Source organism: Sciurus vulgaris, assembly GCF_902686455.1.
Source record: "Sciurus vulgaris genome assembly, chromosome: 11".
Lineage (NCBI taxonomy): Eukaryota > Metazoa > Chordata > Mammalia > Rodentia > Sciuridae > Sciurus > Sciurus vulgaris.
This window is the reverse complement of record NC_136472.1, coordinates 86,441,770-86,463,450: the sequence shown is the minus strand read 5'-3', so window position 1 is coordinate 86,463,450 and position 21,681 is coordinate 86,441,770. Positions and strand designations below refer to the sequence as shown.

The following is a 21,681-nucleotide window of genomic DNA, read 5'->3' as shown; positions in this document are numbered from 1 at the left end:
GCTCTTTTTTCTCCACTTCCTCTTCAGCATTATTATTGTTCATATTTTTGTTGACTGTCATTCTAACTGGAGTGAAATGAAATCTCAGTGTAGTTTTGATTCGTATTTCCTTAATTGCTAAAGATGCTACATATTTTTTTCATATATTTGTTGATCATTTGCATTTCTTCCTCTGAGAAAGGTATGTTTAGATTATTTGTCCACTTATTAATTTGGTTATTTGCTTTTTTTGATGTTAAGTTTTTTGACTTCTTTCTATATTTTTGATATTAATCTGTCAAAAGAGTAACTAGCAAGGATTTTTTTCCCCTATCCTGTAGATTCCTGTTTTCACATTGTTGTTTCTTTTGCTGTGCAGAAACTTAAAAGTTGATGTCATCTCTTTTATTAACTCTTGGCATTATTTCCTGAACTTTAGGTGTTCTATTGAAAAAGTTCTTGCCTCTGCCTATATGTTAGAGTGTTTACCCTATCTATGTTTTATTCTATGAGTTGCATAGTTTCTGGGCTAATTCTTAGATCTTTGGTCTATTTTGAGTTGACTTTTGGGCATGATGAGAGATAAGGATCTATTCTTATTTGTACATATGGATAACCAGTTTCCCCAGCAACATTTGTTAAAGAGGTGGTCTTTTCTTCTATGTGTGTTTTTGATACTTTGTATCTGTATCTGTGTGGGTTTGCCTTTGTGTCTTCTGCATCATAGGTCAGACTGTAACCGTGCAGTTTTTGTTACTATAGCTCTGTAGTGTAATTTGAAGTCAGCTGTTATGATGCCTTTAAATTGCTCCTTTCCCTTAGAACTGTTTTGGCTATTCTGGGGCTTTTATTCTTCCAAGTGAATTTTAAGACTTAAAGACTATATGAAACTTTAAAAGGCTACTGTGAATGAAATTGTTTTCTTTATTTCTTTCTTAGCAGCTTCATTGTTTGGTGTTTAGGAAAGCTATTGATTTTTGTATGCTGATTTTGTAATCTGCTACTTTGCTAAATTTGTTTATAAGTTCTAGCAGTCTTCTGGTGGAGTTTTTTTTTTTTTAGATTTTCTAGATATAGGATTATATCATCTTCAAACAGGGATAATTTGACCTCTTCTTTTCCTAATTTTATCCCTTGTATTTCCTTCTCTTAACTAATTGTTCTGGCTAGAATTTCTAGAACTGTGTTTAACAGGAGTAGTGAGAGTGGACAACCTTCTCTTGCTCCAGATTTTAATGAAAATGTTTTCAGTTTTCCCCATTCACTGTGCTATTGGCTTTGGGTTTTTCACATATAGCTTTATGATGTTGAAGTTGATTCCCTCTATTCCTGTTTTATTCAGTGATTGTATCATGAATGTGTTCTGGGTGCTGAATTTTCTTGAAGGCCTTCTCTGCATCTACTGAGATGATTATGTGATTTTTTTTGTCTTTAATTCTATTTATGTGGTACATTAATGCATTTGCATGTGTTAAACAATCTTTGCATCCCTGGGATAAAACCAACTTGGTCATGATGTACAATCTTCTTAATATGTTGTTGAATATAATTTGCTAATATTTTATTTAAAAATTTGCATCTAAGTTCATTGGGAATATTGGTCTGTAGTTTTCTTTCCTTGATATGTCCTTATCTGGTTTTGGTATGAGGGTGATATTGGCTTCATAGAATTAATTAGGAAGTGTTCCATTTTTTTTTTTTATTATTCTATTTCTTGAAATAATTTGAGAAGCATTGGGGTTTATCCTTCTTTAAAGGTCTGGTAGAATTCAGCTGAGAATCCATCTAGGCATGGGCTTTTCTTTGTTGGAAGGTCTTTTATTACTGCTTCTATCTTATTGATAGTATTGGTCTGTTTAAGTTTTCTATGTCTTCTTGGTTCAATTAACAGATTTTATGTGTCTAGATATGTGCCCATTTCCTCTAGGTTTTCCAATTTATAGGAGTATAAGTTTTCAAAATAGCCCCTAAAGATTCTCTGGATTTCTGGGATATGTCTGGTGATTTCTCCTTTGTTATCTCTAATTTTATTAATTTGACTTTTCTCTTTTTCTTTTGGTTAGTTTGGCTAAGGTTAGTTTATCAATCTTGTTTATCTTTTCAAAGAACCAACTCTTAATTCCACTGATTCTTTGTATTTTCTAATTCTCCATTTTATTGATTTCTTGTATTTTGGGGTTGGGTTTTATGTATTTGTTGTGATGTATTTCTCTTTCACTCTTATACATGGGTCTTTTTAAAGCTCAGCCTTCTCTGGCCAAAGTGTCCTAGAGTGATATATATTGAGACCCCCTCAGAGGTGTAGTATCCATAGCCTTTGTGTTAATTGTCTGTTTTGCTCTAGGAGTAGATGTCCCTGAGTGGGACCTGGGGGCCCACTCCTAGCTACCCCTACTTGGAAACTCGTTGTTAGTTTGAGATTTTTGTCTCTTTTAGTCTTTGTATTAAAGTATTGCCAAAGTTTGAGTGTGATCAATTTGTGTATGGAACAATGTGAGATGTCTCTTGACTCATTAGTTCAACAGCAGAGCCTCTATCCTGTGAACTTGTACGTTCCCAGACCCTCACAGAAAACAGGGAGACAAATGATAGCAACAACCGAAGTCAAAGATGTACAGAATTAAAATAAATACCCAGTGCCTACGATGACATCTACCACACTAATTACCAAAGAAACAGAAATGGTGGGGGTCAACAAGTGTCAACAGCAAAAACAATATCTAGTGAACTAGATTTTGCATTAAATAGTAGGTGTCAACTCTAACATCCACAGTACTAATAACTTCAACAGCAAAAATGGTGGGGCCATTTTACATGAACCAAATAGTTCTGAAAGATGGTTAAAAATACAGTTCATTAAGAGGCAAAAAAAATGTAATAGGAAAATAAAAGAAAGTTTGAAATGTTCAAAATGGGAACAGAGAGAATGCATGAGACGTAGGACGTCATGGCTATAAAGAGAAAATAGAAAAAGAACAAAGGGAGAGCAAGAAAGAACAGGAGAATTTGTTAGAAGGAGAAGAAAGAAGAGAAGAAAGAAAAATAGGAGAAACAAGCAAACAAAGACAAAACAGACGAACAAAGCCCAAACCTTCGAAAGACAAGGAATGAACAGTTATACCCCATTTGTGTACAATGAATCAAAATGCAGTCTGTAAAAACAAAAAAGTAAAATAAATTTAAAAAGACAAGGAAAATAACAATTGTAAAAAATGCTAAAAGTGAGAAAAAAGAAGCAAATATGTATATGTATATAAATACATGAATGAATCAGCACAGCAAGAGTACCATCTCCCCCCAAAAATAAGGAACAAAAATCTTAATGAAAATGAAAGAGTTGTCTCTATTATATAGTCAAATCTGTCTTTGAGGATGGATGGCCACTTCCTATGCACAGTTGTCCCTCTTTCCATTTTTCCTCGAATTATGTACTGAGATAGAGAAAGATAGAGATGGAGGTAGAGATAGATAGAGTTAGAGATGCAGAAAGAAAGAGGAGCCGGGTAGAGGGTTGAGAGCTGTTAACCCCGCCCTCTTTTTGTGCTGCTCCCTGGGCTGCCCACAGGAGTGGCCTCAGAATGCAGCTGATTGAAAGAGCTCTCAGCTTCCCTTTTCACCAGCACAGAGATAGGATAGAATGGGAAATGCTGTTGATAGGAGTTTTGTCCTAATAGACCAGATTGATGCACTCCCAGAGTGGGTCTGCTACCATTCCAAGAGGGAAGTGCTGGGGGTTGGATTTAGGTCTAATCAGACCTTAGGGATTTTGTTGGGTGCTGTCTGCTCTGGAGAGATTAGATCCACACATGCCTAGGGCCAGCCAGATGCTGATCTCTGCTGGGAGTCTGAACCTCAGAAACCTAGTAAGAATTCTACCTGCAGGGCAAGAGAGCCAAGCCTCCAAAATCTCATACACTGTGCTGTCCAAGAATACTGCCTTCCAAGGCTTGTCCCTGAGTGTATTCATACTGCCTGTTTGGTTTTTTCAATCCTTTTCAACTGATCATGTGAGCCAGATTGAAAGGGAAAGTGATTTTTACTCCACACCCCCTCTCCACCATATTTATGACCTGAATCCCTCTGGCTATAATCTTTTCTGAGCCTGTTCCCCTCAAGTTCTGCTAGGTACACCTAAGGCCACATGGTAGGAGCTCTCCGGGAGAGTATGGCAATGTTTGCTATTTTATGCTGGATTCTGGCAGTAGGAAGGTGTACCATTGCCTCCTGTAGAAGGCTCCTGCCCCACCCAGATCTATGTTGGCCAGTTGAGAAACACAGAGTACTTTTCAAACAGCAGAGCCTCTGGATCAGCTAAGTTTAAGCAGCTTTTCTCATCTACAGTGCTTTTTTTTTTTTTCCCCATGCCAAATTTGTCCCTTTTGTTTCTTTCTCTGTTTATGTTATCCCTTTCCTCTGCAGTGAACCAGCACCACGGCTGCAGCCAAAACCAGCTGAACTCCGGTGTACTCCATCTTGTTCTTTGTTTAATGCACCAGAATTTCTGAGTCTCCAAGAGACTCTGACATTTTGACATTGACTTTCAGTGAATTTCCTTTCGCCCACCTTGATGGGAAGCAGTCCTCCCACCGCTTGACTCCCCAGCCTTGGAGCTACTGGAAATGCAGCTTTTCTCTAACCTGTCATCTTGAATCTCCCCAGCATTTTCTTTTATTAATGCCAAACCTCATTTTCAGAAGTCAGACTTCTTTTCATATCATACTTTAGAGTTTTAAGAAAACATGGGCACCACTGAATGAAAATTCACTCTTCACTGCTGAAGAAACTGAACCCCAGAGAGTTTTAGAGATGTACATAGCTCTCCCACAGACTTCCTGGAAAAATGTTAGGTGTTCTTATCTATGTTTGCACAGGTAGATCAAATCCTTGAAGGTGGAGTATTACTTTGTTTCAATTTGGTTTGGGTTCATTCAAAGAATTTGCATATGATAGGAAGTTAATGTGGTGAATATCACTTTCCTTTATATTGGTACATTTTAACCCAATGTATCAACTCATTATAAAGTTAGTTTAAGGTTCCACATTAACAATTTGTTTTATTCATCTCCCTTTGAAGAACACAGGGTCATTATCATCACTCAACTATTGATTCCATGTCCCAAATAATATACTGAGGTTAAAAGAGTTTATGGCCTTGCTCAATACCACATAACTAGAAAAAGAAGATGCCAGCAGTTGAGCACAGACCTTCTGACTCCAAGGTTACTGTAATTCACCAAAATACTATTTGCCCAGAGCAAGTAAACATATAGAAATGGCAAGTAAATTTTAGACTGATCTCTTGCTGGAGGCCGTGGTGATAATTTTCATTTTTCTAGTGCATTGGTCAAACTGGACACTTCCTGTGTCTCCTGGGCTAGAATCACATTATTTAATTTGAAGTACTGTTAATCATTAGGACATTAAACACACTCACATATAATAGTAATTTGTAGGCTTATTCCAAAGGAGATATAATTGTTGCTGTATCTATTTGTCTATACTCCTCCACCAGAGCAGATCACTGTCTCCTCAATTATGCTTCTATATGTGTCATAGACTGTCACCTTCTCAAAATAACAAGCTGCTGAATTTGACCTCCTTACTTTTAAAAATATTTTTATTTGTTCTAATTAGTTACACATGACAATAGAATGCATTTTGATGCATCATACATAAATGGAGTATAACTTCTCATTCTTCTGGTTTGTACATGATATAGAGTCTTATTTTGAAAACCTCTTATTCCACTTACAATATCGCAAGATTACAACTCCAGAGGAAAATGTAATTTTAATCCTTTTGGGTTTTGTAAAGAAATAATGATGATTATTGTATATTGATTTTATTCATACTGAATTATTATTAAATACAATGTGGTGATTATTTATAATCTTCTTCTCCTTAAAAATATTTTTAGATAGACCAAAATATGCTGATTAATAAAATCTCAGTTGGGTATGGTGGCATATGCCTATAATCCTAGTGGCTCATAAGCCTGAGGCAGAAGAATTGAGGGTTCGAAGCCAGTCTTGGCAAAAGCAAGGCACTAAGCACCTCAGTGAGACCTTGTCTCTAAATAAAATACAAAATAGGGCTGCCAATATGGCTCGGTGGTTGAAAGGCCTTGAGTTCAATCCCTGATAACTCCCCCAAAATAAAATAAAATTAAAAAATAAAATCTCATTACACATAAAAAATTAATAATGTTTGAAGAATGATACATGATCCTTGAAAAATAAATCAGAAGAAAGAAGGTTTTAAAAAAGACTTACTTACATATTTTACATGTATAGAATTCTAGAAGAAAGAGGAATCTTGGAGTTTATGGTATTGAATACTTTCATTTTGTAGCTGAGGAAATTGCAAACCCCATGTGTTTTGCCAAAACCACACAACCAATTGGTAGCAGCACTAGACCAGAACACAAGTTATTTTTTAACTTTGTGCCAGAATCACTCTGGCTCTGCCACATCTGACTTCCTTCAAAATGCATTATGTAATAATTTAATTCTACCTTAACTTCTCTTTCATAGTCCCCAAAGTGGGATTACATGATGAAAAAGCGGTTCTGAAAGAATTCTTTTTATGATCTAATCAAACTTCCCTTTTTGAGTGTATGTTCCTTACTATTTGCTTATGTCAGCATTTGGCATGAAAACAAGCATCCAGAAGTTTGCTTATTCAATGTAGATTGCACAGAGTACATGTTCTTTGCATATTGCATTGTATATAATATAAATAAATACTGTAAATCACTAATATGACTTTCTCTTTTCTCATTTCAAATAGGGCCATAGGTAGGGAACCATGTGTCTATTTCATCACTCCATGGTTGGATTATTGGTGAATACAGTGCTGACCCCTTCTCCCCACTGCCAATCACTCCCAGCCACAGTGTTCTATCCCCAATTTTTCCTTCAATCCATGGAAAAGACTCCTGTCCTAAAATCTTGTGGTTTTTCAGAATAAAATCTGCTATGACTCATTTAAAAATTATTAAATTCAAAATTCTAACCAAATTTCACAAAACCTACCTGCTGCACTAGTGTTGTGATAGGAGAGGGAAGGTATACATGGGGCATTTTTTAAGATTGCAACTAGGAAATGAAAAGTTGTACCCCATTTGTGTACAATGAATCAAATTCAGTCTGTAAAAATAAAAAAGATTTTAATTAAAAAGAAATTTTTAAAAAAGATTTCAACCAGGGAGAGGTAAAAGCTGTTCTGGAGAGATACAGGGAAAGATGGATCCTGATTTGAAGTCAGAGACATACTCCATGTTGACAAAAGAGAATCAGAAGAGATGAGGGCATAATTCAGACTGGTTCTGAGAAAAGCTTGAGCTATTAGCACACACCCCTTAGGGGAAAGGCACCTGTGTTGCTTCCCAGAGGCTCCTCCCTGCACAGCAGTGGGCTGCCTGGAGCCTCTGGGAGCTGAAACTCAGATGCTGCAGCCAGATGGGAGTGACCCAGGAAAAATGTACCCTAAGGTGCTCTTATTGCACCTTTCTTCCTAATCTCCAGAATTTCCTGAACAAGTTTTACTGGATTCTTGATCAAAAGGTTTGAGCTGTTAGAGAAAGTTCTCTTATCTTGCACCCTTCTTTTTATTTTTAATTATTTTTTAATTTTTTTACGGATTGCATTTTTGCATCCTTCTTTGTGTATCATTGAGAAGGCATCTGAGTTCAACTTTTGCTGGGAGTCTAACCATATCGTTTTAAGGTGCATACTGTAATAGTTCTTTGACCACGTTAAAAAGAAGGAATGATATTTCTGGTATGTGTAGTGCAACTGAGATAGGAGAAGATGTGTCAGAAAGTAAACAGCATGGAAGACCTGGGCTCCAAATCCACTTCTGGGGATATAAAGACAATCAGCTGTCGTGGAAAAGGGCTATATTAAGACTTCTTTATCTACAATGAAGTGCATCAATAATGAAAATAGCTATAATTTAGGTTTATTATTAATTAATATAGCAGGTTAACATGTATATTGATTATTCATATATTAGAAGCACATCCTCCAATAGTTTCACTGATGAATCAAAGTATCAAAGAAGTTTGGAGACGACTGCTCTGGACCTTCTCTTCATTTATTCATGAACCCTGCATAACTATTCACTTTAACATTTTAGAAAGACACAAGCAGGTGACCAATGAATCTGCTTAGTGTCTTGGAATAACTAGGAATACAGTTGTGAAGATAATGTGGGCTAGCCAATGGTAAAACTGAGGGGCCAAAGAGAATAATAAAATGCCTACTATTCTTCTAGAATACAAGCAAGCAGTAGATAAGTTAAAAAAAAAAAAAAAAAAAAAGGAAAACCGAGGCCTAGAGAGATGTATTATAAGCTTAAAATAAATCTCACAATGAGCAGAGCAAGCACTTGAAATCAGGTCTTTTTGTTTTTGAAGCCTGAATCTTGCCGCTAGAAGTTGGTGTGCTTGCTCTTTCACATGTGTTTTTCTCATGGCATGGTAACCTCTTTTCTGTTCCCTTCCTTTATCCAAATCAATCCCTTCTGTCAAGACTCAGTCCTTCCTCTCCATAGAGCTTCTGCTGATGTCTACAAGGGTTATTAATCAGTGTCTTCCTCCAGTCCAGACTCCTGGCATCAGCTTTATTTATTAGGGTTTACCCCATGCCAGCTGGAGAGGCCTTGAACATTATCTCCAGACAGCACTGTGAGTTGTTGTGATGGCAGGGTAATGACTCCCAAGGATATGCACACCCTAATTGCTGGAATCTGTGGCCATGTTGCACAGCAGAAGTAATTTTGCAAATTATAGTGATGAACTTTAAAGAAGGAAGATTATCCTGGACATTTGGGGTGGGTCCAATCTACTCACATTCACCTTGAAAAGTGGAAGATGCAAGCAGAACAGACAGTCTGAGGTGTGATAGAAGATGCAGGAGACACAGCATGAGAGGGACTGGACCCACTATGACTGACTTGAAGATGGAGGAAAGAGCCACAAACCAAAAAATGTAAATGGCTTCTAGAAGCTGGGAGTGGCCCTCAATTGACAGCCAGCAGAGAAAAAGTAATCTCAGTCTTGTAAGTGAGAAGCTGAATTCTCACAATACGCTGAGAGAGGAAGTGGATTCTCCCCTAGAGTTTCCAGAGAGAAATGAATCCCTGCTGCACCTTGATTTTTGCCTGTTGTATCTAAGACAGAGAGACCTAGGAAGCACCACCTAGACTTTCGAAGTGTACAACTGAACTGTGAGGTAATAAATCTGTGTTAAATTGCTGAATTTGTGGTAATTTGTTACAGCGGACATAGAAAACCAGCAAAATTGTTATCTTCCAACTTCCAATAAAAATTTGAGCCACACTAGTGTTAAAATCACACAATTTGCAAGTGTCAGATCCAATACTATTGAACATGCTTTACTTTCTCTTGAATGAGTGTGTCACATGGTTTCTTTTACTTCAGAGAAAGTGAAGGGCTGAGAGACAGAGTGAACTAGATCTTAAATATGTTGTTCACCTATCTTCTACATATTATCTCCTATAGTCTTTGAAACACAGCCATCTCAGGGGATAGAGCATTTGATGTGCTTCCCAGATCCTCCATCAATCAAGAACTTAATGTTCTGACAGGTGAAATTGTTATCAGGCCCTTCATAGATTGCCCCCCACACACACACATACCTTCCTTGATCAAGCACATACTTGTCCTCCTACACATCTTCCTCCTCTTTCTTCTCCATCTTCTCCTTCTTTTGCTTCTTCCCCTTCCTCTTCTGCTCCCTCTTATTTAAAAAGGTTTTTTAACACTGATACATAAAACATGAACAATCTATACATTGGTGGGGTGCCTACCAATGTTTCTACATATGTTTACATTGTGTAAAGGTTAAATCAGTTTAGACAGATCTATCTCATTAAACATTGATCACTTTTGGGAAGCACATTTTAATAAACATTTTGCAAGCTCAGAATCTATTTACCAGGAAACCCAACTTGTGGCAACCCACCAATACATTTTTTGGTTAACATATTTAAATTTTGAACGAAGTAATTAGAGTAAAATATTTGATTCTTGTCACAAACTTCCAAAGTGTGCAGAGGGACTATTTGAACTGTGATTTTTTAACTTCCATCTCTCATTTTATAAACTTGAAGGTTGCAGATTGCAGACATTATAAATAATCTTATTATGGTTAGTAGCATATGTATAGTTTAAAAACTAGGCAGTGTTCTACATGATGCATGTGCCAGGCATTACAGAAAGAGAGAAGAATCTGCATGCTTTAACAAACACACAAATTATACAATTGGCTGAGAAGATTACATGAAAATTGAGTCATACCCTTCCCCAATTTTCCTCTAATCTCTGCCCCTCACTGCAATTTTGCTAGCTCTGTGAGTGTGTTAACTTAATTGGGAGTGCAGGAACAGAGGGAGGATCCCCAGCAGAGGTCTTTTTTTTTTTTCCCCTTCCAGGTTAAAATTGCTGAAGCCATCTTCCAGTTACTTCCAATGGGCGAGATCTCCCCCCTACTGATCTTCTTGGTGTTCTATGATCTCCGTACTTCTTGTCTTCCAGGAATTCACTGGCCACTATGTAGCCTTTTGCTGTTCACCAGTAACCTTATGTGCCCTCAAAATATATGGTCCATGAACAAAACACTTTGAAGCAGTTAGAGAACAGCTTCTCTTATTCTCCTAACATACTCCTTTCCTTTCCCTTGCCACTTATCTCTGTTTTTAATGAAAAGAGCCCCATTGAATTGTCTGTGAAACTTTTCTCCCTAGATCTTCAAGAACCTCTTTTTCCTATAGTACAAATTCAGTAGATATTTATGTAAGTTTTTTCCCACAAGTATTACAATTCAGTATTAGGCATTATTACACCCAGTTTCTGCTGGCATTTGTTTTTACGTACTGTTACCACTATGTCACAAAAACTAGAAGTACTAAGCACAGTAATATTTTAAACCCCAGGAACCCTAAGCTAGTATTGGAACAGGTGACAGGCTGACACTTGGTGTAGAGGAATTGTAATGACACATGTCATTGATGCAGCGGTGGGCACTGGTCCCTTTGTGTAGTCAGAAGGTAGAATCCTTAAACCCCAAGTCAAAGTCCATATTTAAATCCCCAACACTCAGCCTCCTGTGATGCATGCTGACATCTTTGCCCTTTGAACACAATACAGCCCATAATAGTTGTTTTGCACTGAATGCACATTTTCTAGGAGAACTGAGCTTGTCTGCTAACGTTCTGCTTTCATGTGCTATACTTCTACACCAGGTACATCTTCATGAGCAAAGTTGTTGACTTGGTGTCTTCAGTGTCCAAGCACAGGCAGTACCATAAGTCATCAGGATAGCATACTGTAAGTGCCTCTATGTCTTCCTGTTGGTAGTAAATCCCAGCAGACTAAATTTTATCTGTTATTTAATCTTTTCCTTGGCAAGCACATTCTGCAAAAAGTATATCTCAACAGCAGTCAGATACAAGCAATGAAACTTAGACTTATTGTACTCTTATTGCCACTTTGTCTCCATAGAATTATTTGGCCACATTTACATTGTGATTGAATACCTACTTGTGTCCTATTTATTTGTAATTGCCTCAGTTCATGCACAACCTATAGATTCATTAAGTCATCTTCTGCTCTCCTATTTACCTGTATGCAATCTGTTTCACTCCTGCTTTCACCTGCTTTCAGTCCATTTTCTCATAAAGTTCCAACAAATTGTTTCAAAATGCCATGAATAAATTTGGTCAGCTGCCTACATGGCATTTATGAAATTCTTTTCTCCCACCCCAATTCTTTATGTTCCATATCCCTTTTTCTGGATTTGTTGGTTGTAATGGGCACTCACTACACATACCACTGATATGATGGAGTCCCAGAGGTGCCTGTAAGCTCGGACTGGCTCGGCGGGCTCAACAGCGGGACCAAATGTGAGCTCGGCGGGTCTCGGCGGGCACAGTTAGCAGCCAAATAAAATGGGACAGAAAGTGGCCAAAGCAAGCTTTATTGGAATTTGGCTCTCGGGCAAAATTTCCAGACCCCCGGGGGTATAGGGACCCGGAGAAAATCGCATGTGGCCCTGGCTGCCCAAGGTTTTTATAGACTAGGATGGGAGGGGGTCCTGTTGAGTGAGAGGTGGGTGTGAAGTGTCAGTGGAACTTTCCATCCACCTTGCTGCGAACTTTCTGGTCACCTTTGGCGGGCTGGTCTTTGTTCCAGCTGCTCAGCTGTGCCCCCTACAGTCGCCTAATTTCCGACCTAACAGTGCCAAATTGATGCTCACTGTAGTCTTCAAAGTCAATGACCTAAAAATGGGCTGCCTTCCTTCATGGAGAAGTGGAGAGACTCTTTTTCAGCTTTAGCATTGCTTTATCCCACATAAGTATAAAACAATTCTGATTGATAGCATACAACATTTCTTCGCTTAACTCTCTCTTTTATGGCAAATCTTGGACAAACCCTATTCTCAGAGGAGACTAGATAAAATTTCTATGCTAAAATGTGAGTAGAGGAGGAAAGAGACTTGGGTAGAAAGTAACTATGGAGGAAGTCATAGGGACCTGAGAAGAAAGACCTATAGGGGACATCATTTAAGGAAATATCATTAAGAGACTGCCAAGGAAATATGAGTTATCAATGGCAGGAAGCTGTGTGGATGCTAGAACAAGGCTTATAGCTCTTGTGTGGTCATTTGTGTGAATAATACACATTACCTAGGTTGAAGCTCCGGTTAGCTGTTCTCAGCTCTGTAGATCAGAGCAGCTCATTGGCTACCTATTTGTATGACGATCTCTTAATAGAAATGCTGCTCAGCTGTGTTCTGAGATTTGTTTAGTATGCCTGAGCTGCTCATGCTGTGGCTGGTTGTAAGCCACCCCTGACCCCCAAGGTTTGAAAACCGAAAACAATATCCTTGATAAGCAGCAGAAGGGAATTCCCATTCTACTCTCAGCATTTACACTTGGGAAGAATTAGACCACAAAATTGAAATCCATCACACAAATAATTAGTTACAAATTCTGATTTTTCTTGGAAAAAAAACAGGTAGATTATATTTGTTTTGACTTGGAAGAAATTAAGATTTGTTCTTGCCAAGGTGCATCAGTTTCTGTTTTAACTGACAATTTTAGCGTTGATTTTTGTCTTTTCTGACTCTGAAGTGTTGCTTCTTTTGACCTTACCCTCACTGAAAGGAGAAAACATATGGCTATAAAATTTATTGCAGCATCTTTGCACACAATTGAATAAAATGTCAATATGTGCACTTGAAGAAATCAAAGTGAGCAGCAAACAAATAGAACATAAGACACATTAAGATTTTATTAAAATTTCGTTTCTTTACACTAATTATTTCTGTCTGGAGTTACAGTCTGCCTCTCAGAACTTAATCTAATGCCTCCCAGTTGTTTTATATGCATACCTTTTGCTCTTTTCCTTAGACAGGTGCTGTAGTTCCATGAAAATTTCCCTTATGATTCTATTTCAGCATCTGCTTTCCAGAGAACCCAACCAGTGACAGCCCTTTAAAGCTTATGCTGTGAACTCTGTGAGACAGGACCCCTGGCTGCTTTGTTCAGGGTTCTATTTCTGAAGCCAGGGTTGGGGACAGGCAGTTAGTGTGGAAATATGGGATTGAGTCAAATCAAGGAAATGGAGGCCATGAAAGCCATCTGCACTTGGAAGTTGGAGACTGCCCTGGAAGAATGGAATGTCAAGGCTCTCCGGAGCCCATTGATTACCAAATTTACCTGACTTGTCAGGGACTACAGGCAGAGAGCTGCTAATTAACGCCCCCTGGGCCCTTACCTGCCTGAATCACTTTGGCCCTCCCTTCTGCCATCTGCTGCTCACCTTTTTTGCTATGTCACCAGCAACTCCTGGGCCTAGTCAGGTAGGCAGGAAGGAGAGAGATAAGCAGGGTGAGAACTGGAGAACAAAAGAGATCTTAACCTATAAAAGATGTAGGGCGTGCTCACTTCTTGGAACTCTAGAACATCAGTCATGGCCCACTTTCCCTCCCAGGAGAAATCTGTATTATTACCTTTAAATAAAACCTGCTTAATATGCTTGCCTTGACGTGCTTCTCTAATGTTCAAACTTCAGCCTTTGAGGAAGCAGAACTTCGTCACCAGTAAACGGCAGTATTATTTCCAGTGCCTTGCACTCTGGCTGGGTGCTGCATAGGGGTGCTGAGTATTGAGAGAACATTGAGCACCCAGGTTGTGGTCAATGAACCTTGTGGCTGCTGGATGTCAGCGTAATGAGTACTTGCTCTGAAATCAGTCTGAATTCAAAGTTTGGCTCTGTGGCTTCCTAACATGTAAACTTAGACAAGTTCATTAACTTTTCTGTTCTTTTATTTCTTCATCTCTAAAATTAGGATGAGAGTTGTATCCAAAAAATAGTCTTTTATTATTTTTATTTTTAGAATGAAATGAGTTGTAAAGCACTTAAGGGAATGCTGGGTAGCTAGAGAGTTCTCAATTAGTATTAACGATATTATCCAGTGTGAATGCTTATGTTGGCAGGGTGCTCTCTGCCTGATGAGGTGGTTCTTATCAGTTTTAGAGATTTTTATTTTTAATGGCATTTGTACCCTCCCCCCGCAATGTGTTCTGTTATATAATCTTGTTCATTCTTTTCAGAGTACTTAGCAGTCTCTGAAATAATATTCTTTTAGTTTATTTGTTTTGTTTTTTTCTTCTGAAATGGAAAATCTTTAAAGAAAGGGAACTTCCCCTTCTCGTTCAGTGTTCCCATCTACTTCAAGGAGAATGGTTGGCAAGTAATAGGTGTTTTATAAATATTTATTGAATGAAGGGATTGAGAAAATATTTTTTAAAAAGTTAAAATATTTTGCTGAGAATATTCTGTAGTACAGGCTTTCTAGTCGGGAATTCTTTTAGCTTTTGTTTTAATGAAAGGTTTTTATTTCATCTTCAAATCTAAAGCTTAATTTTGCTGGATATGAAATTCTCAATTGGCATCCTTCTCTTTCAGAGCTTGATATATGTTATTCTAGGACCTCTTGGTATTGAGGGTCTAGGTCGAGAAATCAGCTGAAATCCAAATTGTTTTACCCCTATATGTAATTTTATTTTTCTCTCTCACAGCCTTAAAAATTCTATCCTTATTCTCTGTGTTCGTCATTCTCATATAATGTGCCTTGGTGTGGATCTGCTGTAATTTTGTACATTTGGGGGTCCTGTAAGCCTCTTGTAGTTGATTTTCCATTTCATTCTTCAGATTTGGGAAATTTTCTGATATTATGTCATTGAAAAGATGGTGCATTCCTTTGGTTTGTATCTCCATGCCTTCATCTATTCTGATAAATCTTAAATTTGGTCTTTTCATGTTATAACATATTTCTTAGAAGTTCTGTTCATGGTTTCTTACATCTCCTCTGTGTGGTCAACCTTATTTTCAAGAGTATATATTTTGTCTTCCTTGTCTGAGGTTCTCTCTTCTAAGTCTGTTGGTGATACTTTTCATTGAATTTTTAATTTGGTTTATTGTTTCCTTCATTTTGAAGATTTCTGTTTGATTCCTTTTTATAATCTCTGCCTCTTTATTGAAGTGATCTATCACTTCCTCTATTTTCTCTCCAATACCATCCTTTATTTCAAAGATCAGTCTAAATATGTACCTTCCAAACTCCTTCTCTTTTACTGTATTATCTACAGATTCTACTGTTGGAATATCTTGGTTTGCGTTTGAAGCACTTTGTTCCCTTGTTTTTTCATGTTGTTTGTGTGTCATCCCATCTAGTGGTATGCATCTGAGGCAGTACAGTTTCTACCCTGTAGTCTTATAGTGTCCCTAAAGGCTTCTAATACCTCACCTTTAAGGGAAGACCAATATTAACAGCACCCAATGCAAACAATATAGAACCTTAAACCAAATGACTCCTATTAAGGTGTCTACAGTTTTGTTGCAATAAACAGAAATGATGTGTTCAATTATTATCTACAATACAAACAGTAAGTTTGCTAAAAGTGTTTACCATTTCAAATGATGGATGATGAGGAACAGAAATACTGTAAGATGTGGTGTTTATGAGGGAGAAGGAGAGAAAATAGAGGTAAAAATTTGTACTAAGAGTGAGGGAGGAATTAATAGAGGTAGGCTGTTAGTATGAGAGAAGTGAGAAAGAGGATCCAGGGAGACAGGTGAGAGAAAAACTATATAGAGATTTTTTTTAAAAAGTAAAAATAAAAAAATACACAACAAAACTGTAATATATTATTCAGACATCCCATTCCTCAGTAAATTGATGCATGAAAAATATTTGGATTAAAAAACAGTAGATGTGAGAGAGAGAAAAAAAAAGAGAAAAGGAAATTCTCAATGAAAAATTGAAAGATTGCTTCCATTGGCTTTTAAAAATTTTCTCAGCTTCCCTTCTCCATTGATAAGTAGTGTTTTCTACAGTGTGGTATTAGCTCCAGTCCCATGGGTGCTAGACTGGTTGATTGAGTGAGCCAATAGTAATATGTTCTCACACCCTCTTCCAGTCTTCCCACCCATTTTAGTCGTCCCCTTCTGTCCCCACACACTTCAGAACTCACTGAGCTGGAGAGAGCCTGGTTTTCTCCAGTTTCTCCAAACTGTGCTCCCCCCAGGGAACTGTCCCTAATCTCCAGCTTTCCAAAGGCTTGCCAGACTCAGACTGGCCCATGCTAACCCAGCTGCCATCTGGTGGACCTGGGCTTCCATTTCCCCAGGCTCTGCCTTGCTGCAGTCCCAAGGTCTCAATGCCCTTTCAACTTTCAGAGGGACTACCCAGGGATGCATTCACACTACAGAGTAACCCTGCAAAGAGCCAGCCAAATGGTGGCCACTAGCACACCCAGCAGAAAGACCTCAGATGCAACCAGATGCGCAGGTATCCCAACAATATATCACCAGGCCCTGGCCAGTGCCCCAAAGTGGCAGCGGTGGCAGCAACAAACCTGCAGACTCTGGCCAGTGTCCCATGATGGTGGTGGTCACATGTAACCAAACCTGTGGGTAGTTTGACAATGGACTTCCAGGCAGCAGCAGTAGCAGGCAGCAGAAAATCTGCTGGTGGTCTTTGGTTGGTCTGCAGACTAATGGTGGGCAATGGGTAGGTGAAAGCTGGGAGATGGGCAGGCAAGAGGTGGGAAAACACACAAATGGTGGATTATAGGCAGCAATCAGGGAGCCATCTGTGCTCAAAAGGCAGATGATATGCTGACAGACAAATGGGGGTAAGCAGCAGGGAATCAGTGGGCAGTGGCAGCTGCCTTGCAGAGAAATAGTATTTCTTCAACTTGAATTCTGAGTCCCAGAGTGACAAGGAATGCCACCTCCCTCTAGTTTGCCATCTTGAATCTACATAATGGTTTTAATACCTTTTCTGTATGGCATTCTTTGAGCATTTGAAGGTAACTACTTTACTCCCACTTTTTATTGCCCTCAAACTATTTTTTTCCCATGGTAAGATACAGAGAAAAGTGCTGCTCATTGAAAAGTGCTGTCAAGAATACCTGAGAGGTGACCCAGTTCCAAGGGCTGCACGGTGACCTGTGAACTCACTGAGGGAAGGTGAGTGTGGAGAATGGTGTTCTATTAATAATATCTGATCCCCCACAGTTTCAGGAGCAACAAAGTGAAGAAGAGGCAGGCAACCCAGGAAATAATGAGTGCAGCCAGGGAGGTGCAAAGAGATAGTCCCAGGTGGCATCTGTGCCTACCTGGGTCTAGAGGCAGGGCTTGGTCCTTGCCAGAGAGGGGTGCTGGTCACTTACCTGTGGTCTCAGTTCCTGGGCCATAGCTGCATATTCCATTCTGTAATGCCTGCACAGGTCTCTGCAAACCACACGTCAGAAACTCATTTTCTAGCAGTTTGGAAAGTTTAGAAGACAAGAGGCAAGAAGGCTCTTCCGATAGCTTGAGGCTCCTATCAACACCACTCACAGTGGCATTTTGTCTCCAAATTCAGCAGCCAAATCAGCATCACCAGATGAAAATATAAGCACCTGGGTGCTCTTTAAAATCATTTTAAGATAGATTCTTCAATTCAACTTAATAGTACTCAGTGACTTTTCAAAACTCATAAACCATTGAAAAAAATCATTCTAAAAGACTCCAAATACTCAAACCAATCTTGGAAAAGAAGAAAAAAATTGGAGACAACACATTTGCCAATTTCAAATTATATCACAAAGTTATTGTAAGCAAAACAGTATGGTATTGGCATGCAACCAAGTATACAGACCAATGAAGTAGAGAGCCCAAAAATAAACCCTCGTACATACAGTTAATTTTTGACAAAGGCACAAGAACATACAATGGACAAAGAACAGTCTGATAAATGGTGGTAGAAAAACTGAATATTTGGAGGCAAAAGAATAAAACTGAATCCTTACCTAATACTATTCACAAAACTCTGCTCAAAATGAATTAAAGACTTAAACATAAGAACAGAAATTTTAAAAACCTGTAGAGAAAATATAGGGAACCCAATTATTAAATTATTATAAGTAACTATAAAGTTCTAATTTAAAAAATGAAGAAAATGTAGGAAAAAGTTTCCTTAACATTGGCCTTGGGCATGATTATTTTGGATAAGATACCAACATTTGAGGAAAAGAAAAGAAAAAATAAACAAATGGGATGACAAAGTAATTTCTGCATTGCAAAGGGAATGATTAACAAAACAGAAAGGTAAACTACAAATTGGGAAAAAATATTTTCAAGTTCTATTATCGAATCATGAGTTAATATCCAAAATAGATAAAGAACTCACATATCACACTAGCAAAACAACAACAACAACAACAACTGATTTTAAAATGGGGAAAAGACCTAAATAGGTAATTGGGCTGACAGATGCTCAACACCACTAAGCATTAGGGAGTAGCAAATCAAAACCATAGTAAAGGGCTGGGGATATAGCTCAGTTGGCAGAGTGCTTGCCTTGTGAGCATAAGGCCCTGGGTTCAATCCCCAGCACAACCACACAAGCAAAACAAAACAAAAAAACCCATAGTGAAATATCACTTCATACTTGTTAGGATGGATGTTACCAAATAGAAGAGCCTGTAATCCCAGCAGTGCAGGAGACTGAGGCAGGAGGACTGTAAATACAAGTCCAGCCTCAGTAACTTAGCAAGGCCCTAAGCAACTTTGGGAGACCTTATCTCAAAGTAAAAAATAAAAAGGACTGGGGATGTGGCTCAGTGGTTAAGTGCCCCTGGGTTCAATCCCCAGTATGGAAACCCTTACATACTCATAATGGAAACATAAATTGGTATAGCCACTATGAAAAGCAGAATGAATATTTATCAGAACATTATAAGTAGAGCTAACATAGGATCTAGCAATCCTTTCAAATGCATATCCAAAGGATATGGGATCAGGATGTCGAAGAGGTATCTACAACACTCATATTCATTGCTGCACCATTCACAGTAGCCACGGAGTAAGATGTTAACAATTGGGAAGATTGGATTTTGTGTATGGCAACTCTCTGTACTATGTTCACACTTAAAAAAAAATAAATTTAAAGTTATTGTAAAATAAAATTTATAAAAAATAAGTTGACATCCCCCAGAGCATTTGTTGACATCCTCACATCTGTCCTTATGTTCTCCCCAGACCTTAAAATTCTCCAGGATTCCCAGGATCCTTTCTCTTTGATTTTTACCTTGGCCACATGACAAGTCTAGGCTAATGGAATTGAGAAGCATGTGCATACATGAGGTACTCAGCCCCTACAGTACTCTGTATTAAAACAGAAGAGTTTTAGATATTCTTACCACAAAACAAACACACATAAAAACATAACTATAAAGGGTGATGGATATGTTGATTTGCTTGATCATAGTAATCATTAAACTATGTATGTGTGTTTTCCACCCAGTGATTACTCCTTTTGTTTGTATTTCAGAATAAGAAAACAGGTGGAACTAAGTGGAGCTGAAACAAGCCAAGGTGTATTGAGCTCATTAGAGCTACAGCTTTATTATAGTCTTCATGTAATGTGAGTAATAAATAAACACTTGCTGTTATGAACCACTGAGATTATAAGGACATTTGTTACTGCAGCAAAAGAGGATTCATGTACTTGCTGATAGCCTTTAAATAAAATTTAGTGTTTGTAGTATCTCTTTTATGAAAACTTCCCTAAATGTTCCCATGATTCATCTATAGTTTCCATATTTAGCAAATAAAAATAGAAGACTCGATGGTGACATTTAAATAAGCATATGGTTTAAGAAACTTATAAGCTCCTTAAAGTGAGACCCATTCTCACATATACATTCAGCAAATAAACGCCTGAACTTCTGCTGTTCAGGCATTCATTTCATTGATCTTTGGAGAAACATGTAATAGTGTGTGAAACTCAACAGGGTTCCTCACTCTTCAAAATTCTACACTACTGGAGGAGCCAGATTAAATAATGAAAATAATAAATATGGAACTATATTAATCAGTGTTATATAAAAATACTGGGTGTATTGTCCTTTGAGAATTATATGCGGGAAATTTTGACCAACTAAAGAGAGTAAAGAAAGGCTTTCCTGAAGAAGCAAGCTGATTTTTTTTTTCTCTTTCCATATTTTTTTATTGGTACCTTATAATTGTACATAATGATGGGATTTGTTTTTACATATTTGTAAATGCTCACAATATAACAATATAATTTGGCCAACATCCCTCCCTGGCATATCCCCTCTCCTCCAGTTCTTCCACCCTCTGGTTCCTTTCCTTACTGATATACCTTTGATTTTCATGAGGTCCCTGCCCCCTACTTTCTTTTCCTTTTTCTTTTCTGGCTCCTACAGGTGAGAGAAAACATGAATCTTGACCTTGTGAGTCTGGCTTATTTTGCTTAACATAATAGTCTCTAGTCCTATCCATTTTCCTTCAAATGACATAAAGAGGGGAGGTTATTTTAAAGATGAATAAAGGTCTGGAGAATAGTCCAGCCTCAACAAAATCCATGGGTAGAAGTAGCCAATGTAGCTAGAGAAGAGAGAGAGAAAGAAGCTATTCAAAGAAGAGTTTAGAGAAATAAATGGGGAGAGACAAGGACTCTACCTAAAACAAAATTTCATGTCAGACAGTTGGTATACGCTCAACAACAATTATGACCATATATGGCTAAATACAAGTTAGCTAAACTTTTTAACAGACATATTGAACGCTTCTGGCCAAATGAGAGAATTTCAAACATGAATAAGTCAAAGCCTTTCCTTTCAATGTCTACCCTATAGTTTATCTACTAGAAGCAGTGGTGTCTGCTGCAGTTGGATTCTAAGTGGTGAAAAAAAAAAAAAAAAAATCCAGGTTTACTGGCTTCTGCAAATAAGAAATTACTTTCTTGACTAAAGGAATTCAAATAAGTATTAGACAACAAAGTTACAGGAAGGACAGGAAAGCAGCTGATCTTTGGAAAGACTTAGCATCAGGAACTCAAATGCTTCCAGGTTCTTTCCGTCCCTGGTATCTGTTCTTATGTTTCAGACTTGCTTCCCCTTGTAAAGATACACTGTTGACTTCAGTTTTCGAATTCTCCACCTCATGACTTTAGGCATCTCAGCCACTGTACTGAAAACTCTTCAATTGAGCTCAACTTGGTTCAGAGGCTTAATCCTTGCATCAGTCAATCAGGATTTGGGTCACAAAGTCATGTAAAATCAAGGCCATTAAAACCATGTGAAAGAAAGTGTTGG

The 21,681-nt window shown here is 38.0% G+C and overlaps 1 protein-coding gene and 1 long non-coding RNA gene across 2 annotated transcripts in view; one reads left to right on the top strand and one right to left on the bottom strand.

Annotated features, from left to right (window-relative positions):
• The window catches only part of LOC306640910, a 925,259-nt gene that overhangs the window by 2,313 nt on the left and 901,265 nt on the right, over nucleotides 1-21,681 (bottom strand). The gene's annotated exons all lie outside the window — the stretch shown is intronic.
• NOX4 (NADPH oxidase 4) overlaps nucleotides 1-21,681 on the top strand; it is a 367,378-nt gene that overhangs the window by 27,912 nt on the left and 317,785 nt on the right. The window contains exon 2 of the mRNA XM_079105592.1: nucleotides 19,893-19,985. The gene's annotated coding sequence lies outside the window, so the exon portion shown is untranslated. The remainder of the gene's footprint in view (nucleotides 1-19,892; nucleotides 19,986-21,681) is intronic.